The sequence below is a fragment of the Lolium rigidum genome, chromosome 5 (assembly GCF_022539505.1).
Source record: "Lolium rigidum isolate FL_2022 chromosome 5, APGP_CSIRO_Lrig_0.1, whole genome shotgun sequence".
Classification (NCBI taxonomy): domain Eukaryota; kingdom Viridiplantae; phylum Streptophyta; class Magnoliopsida; order Poales; family Poaceae; genus Lolium; species Lolium rigidum.
In genome coordinates, this window is record NC_061512.1 from 248,848,332 (window position 1) to 248,853,454 (window position 5,123).

The window sequence follows — 5,123 nt, forward strand, 5'->3', positions numbered from 1 at the left end:
GACTCTTAAAGGCATAGTGTAAGGGTACATTGCCTCTATGTGTGTTTTTGATAATCAGTGACAATCTTTATGAACTAATTTTTTCATTGAGTTTTATATGAAGGAATATTCTATAGGTATTACTTGAAGACCATGTGTTGAGTTCAAGTATGATTGTCATAAATATAAAAATATACTTTGTATATTGGCATCAAGATCATCAACATAAATATAAGAATATGATATGATCAAGATCTTAAGAGTTTGATTTCAAGAAAATAATTTAAGATATGGCTCTAAGTCGATGTCATGATAGACTCATGAGTTGAGTTATGATTGACTAAGATTTAGAGCATGCAATCAAATAAAGAGTTATTTATGTACCTCAACATATTATGATAGAGCATGAGGAGATACAAGGTTATCCAAGCTTAGAGTGAATATTGAATTAAAGTTGGTCAACACATGAAGCATAAAGAAGGTACCACATGAGATGATGTGATCTTGTGGGATTTGTCAATTATGTTTTGTGAACTAACTCATCATATGTGTGTCTGTGTTGTGTATGTGGGTTAGGTATCTTTTTATGGGCATGCATCAAAAGTAAATATTTCATATAGCCCATGAGAGGATGTCATCAAGGGAAGATCGTCATCAAGGTTAAGAAGGGTAAGTTCAAGATGAGAATCTCGAGCTCACATGCTTGAAGCTTGTTATCTCATTTGGTGATAACGGACATGTGAAGGTGTGACTTAACTAAGCTATCCCATAGTGGTGTATGGAGGGGGTAAATGGTGAGTCTTCATGAATCAACAATGATCAAGTGAAGCATTTCGGCTTGAATGAAGGTTGAAGCGTTGTCATCAAGATCAAGCGGGATGCACAAGATAGAGATATGGTCTTTCTAGGTTTTCCTTTTACCGGTCTCAAGGTGGTTGTTGGGAGACATGATTATAGGATAGATAGCCAGTGTTGTCATCAAGATCAAACGAGATGCGCAAGATAGAGATATGGTCTTTCTAGGTTTTCCGTTTACCGGTCTCAAGGTGGTTGTTGGGAGACATGATTATAGGATATATAGATAGCCGCACTATCAAGAGGAGATTTCAGTTGGGTAACTTGATCATATCATTTCAGGGACCTCAATCCTTAGCATGCTTTGCATCCCCTATTCTTTTTGCTTCTTAGTGTTTCTATGTGTCAGGATTTTGAGCTTGTTGCTAGATTTTCATCAAGCCCAAGTTCATCAAAAATGGAACTCTTATCCATCTTCTATTGCGTTTTCGAGTTTGGACATTTTTACTATTTCTTTGTCTAGAGAGGTTTCACTTCTAAAATCATGTAAAAATATACTTTCCTGGTTCCTAATATGAATCATCTATTGCGTTTTCGAGTTTGGAAGTTTGTTGGGTTTTATTTGTCGTTATCTTTCCAACAGGATTGGTTTCATCCTAATAGGAATTCGAGAGCATAGTTTATTCCTTTGAGAAAACTACATTTTGAAGGAGCTTTGCAAAACCGGCATGAAAACCAGCTTTACCGGGCTCACCGCCAGATCAAACCAGAGCCCACCAGAATTTCTGGTATATATCGAAAGGCTATACTAAGTACCGTTCAAACAGCCGCATAACTAGTTCCGGTTCGCCAAAACCAAGCCAGCGAGGATTCCTAGGCGCCGAACTACGTTGTCCTGGCCTTGTCTTTCTCTATCCATTCTTATTCGATGATCTATGCGCCGAACCATCTGTCATTTGGCTCGACACCGCCAAACTTACCGCTGGATTGGGTCGCCAAACTTCCCCCAAACGCCTAGTTTTCTCCCTTGTACTTTGAATAGCCTTTCTTCCTCCTTGAGGAGGCAAGGTCAACCATTCATATATCTCTATCATACTCCATTGCTGAACCTTGAAAATCTTGCTTCCTCTCCCTTCCCTCCTATGATTGTTGCATCTCTTTGAGGGCATTGGAAGAGGAGATGTAGATATAGAATCTCCACCAATCAATTCCTCCTCTAAGTGAAGAGAACCAATTATATCTATATTTTAAAGACTTTTTTTCATTTTCTCCATTGTTCTTCCTCTCTAGTTCCTTCCTAGCACTTGTTGCTTGGTGGGGTTTGTGTGTGAAGGATTTGAACAACTTTGGTGTTCTTGCTTGGTGTTGAGCTCTCCATTACGATTTGGTTGAGTAAGAGATCGTGAGCTTGTTACTCTTGGAAAGTGACCTCCTAGTTGGCTTGGTGGTTGGTGCTCCGATGACCTCTTCGTGGAAGATTGTGAAGAGGTCTGGGCTTCTCCTTCGTGGAGCTTGTGAAGTGGTTGTGGAGCTTGCCATCTCTAGAGTGGAGGAAAAGCTAGCCATAAGGTAAGGATCTTTTTCCTTCGTGAAATTGGCTTGGAGACACGTGATACATCTTCATCTCCGCGTGCCTCGGTTATCTCTATACCCTAGTTTACCTCCTTGTGACGATAGCATTCATGCTTGAAGTATTTATATTTTACTTATCAATTGTGTTACATATATCGTGTGCCTATTTTGGTTAACTCTAGTTATTGTTGGTGCACTTAGTTGAGCCTAGCTTATTCAGGTGTTGTCATTATAAAATGAATGTTAATTTAATTCCGCATTCTTACAAGCCAAATCCATAATTGTTTTAAAACACCTATTCAACCCCCCTCTAGACGATATATTGTCCTTTCACATGACCAACGCCGAGCCTCAACTCACTATCACGCAAGCCAACTAGGCTCGGATGTCAGACCAAACATGCAAGTCGTTGCCCGATAGGTCAACTAGTCTCTTGCAGAGGAGGTTGCATCTTTGATAGATAAAGCTAGAAGAAAGAGGGAGAAAGGGGGAAATAGAAGATACAAAATAGAAAAGAAGGGAAAGTGATGGCCTAAGAGCATCTCCAGTCGCGTCCCCAAAGCGTCCCCCAAACCGCGCCGGATTGAGCGTTTGGGGGACGTGTTTTGTTCGTGCCGCGTTTGGGGGACGTCGCTCCCCAGCCGCGTCCCCCAAACGCCGCCCCCAAATGAATATTTGTGCACGAAAATAAAGATTTTCATTCAATTTTGATTATATATTACAAAGTTTGAATGAAAACGGCTAGATTTTTCATCTAAACCTAGACTACTGACCGCCCGGCGGCGCGTTCGACGGCCCCGCCCCGTCGTCGCCTCCCCTACGCCGCAGCTCCTCCTGCGCGCGCCTCCTCTCCTTGCGTTCGGCGGTGGCCAGACGGTGCCGCTCCCGCCGCGCGTCCTCCTCCGTCCCCTGCTGCGCCGCCTGGAGGGAGAGCTCGATGGCGCGACGAATATGCGCCTCTTCGAGGGCACGGGCGTCGTCCTGGAGCTTCTTCTCCGACTCGAAGGACTCGACGAGGGCGCGTTGCCGATCGGCCGTCTCGTCCGGGTGCGGGGCGCCGTCGTCGGACCGGTCCGAACTCGTCGTCGTCGTCGTCCTCCACCTCGGTCTCCTCCGCCTCGGCCTCCTCCTCCTCCATTGGCGCCTCCTCCTCCACATCTGTTGGCGCCTCCATCATCGCCGCCGCAAACGCGTCGGCCTCCGCCGCCAACTGCTCCGCCCGCCTCCCCCATAGCGCCGTCAGCGCCGCCTCCCGCTGCCGACGCTCCTCCGCCGTCGCCTCGCTCGCCGGAGCTCGATCGACTCACGCCGCCGGCGCTCGATCGAGTCACGCCGTTCACGGAACGGCGCCCGCCGCTCATCGCGCCGGCGCCGGCGCTCGTCGGCCCATCGCTGCTCCATCTCCTCCCGGCACCGGCGCCGTCGCGCCTCTTGCCCCGTCGAGGCGTCGAACGCCGCAACGGTGTCGCACCGCTGCTCCTCGCCACGCCGCTGCGCCGCCGCGGCCTCCTCGACCTGCGGAGGCGGGGCGGAGAACGCCGCTAGATCCGCCGCCTGCTGCGCCTCACGCCGCCGGCGGGCCTCCTCCTCGAGTGCCTCCTCGAGTGCCGCACGCCGCTGCCGGCTCGTCAATGGAGGAGACGGCGGTGGAGGAAGTGGCCATCGCCGGGGCGGTTCGCCATTGCCACTGGTGATGGAGGAGACGGCTGTGGAGCGACGAGGGCTGTGTTTGTTGCCGGCGGGGTGTGGTGGCTAGCATTGATGAGCCGGGAGACCTTTTATAGACGCCGGCTGAAAGTGCATGGAGCCCCCATGTGTGGTTTTGGTAATTAATGACAATCCCTATTGACTAATGTTTGCATTGAGTTATATTTGTAGGAGTTGTCCATAGGCAATTCTTGAACCATATGTTGGCTTCAAGGTTGCAATAAGAAGAATTTGATGAAGGATATCAAGTGTCAAGTATGTCTTGAAGATGAAGATGAATGTCAAGTATGTCTTGAAGATGAAGATGAAGTGAGCCCTAGAGTTACTTCAAGACATCAACATGATGAAGAATGAAGAAATGAAGTGCAAGTTCAAGATGAGCCATCTCGAAGAGGTCCTTTGCTTGAGTCTTGCCATCCATATGGTGATCATGGATATGTGAAGATGCACCGAAGAAGAAGCTATCCCATGGTGGATTATGGGGGAGCAATCCACATGGTGGTCATGGTTATGTGAAGATGCGCCGAAGAAGAAGCTCTCCCATGGTGGATTATGGGGGAGCAATCCACAAGACTTCGTCAAGCAAACACAAGCAAGAAAGGCGTTCCATCTTGTTGAGGTCAAGATCGTCGTCATCGAGCTCAAGTGGAATGCGCAAGTATAAGGTTTGCTCTTGATAGGATTTCTTTCTCACCGGTCTCATAGTGTAGTTGGAGACCGGTTTATAATTTAGTTGCCGTACTATCAAGAGGGCTCTCGAGTGAGTAACTCGATCGTATCGTTCGGAGAGAGTTCAAACCTTTGCATCCTTGCATCATCTTTCTTGGTTGTTATTTGGACCTTATCCATGTGATGTTTTAGAGCTTGTGCTTATTCTCATGACAAGCTCTAGTTCATCGAAAACGGATTTCGCATAGATCACTTGTTGCGTTTTCGAGTTTGGTTCATCATCTTTCTTGGTTTTATTTGGATCTTATCCATGTGATGTTTTAGAGCTTGTGCTTATTCTCATGACAAGCTCTAGTTCATTGAGAATGGTTTTTGCATGGGCAACTTGTTGCATTTTCAAG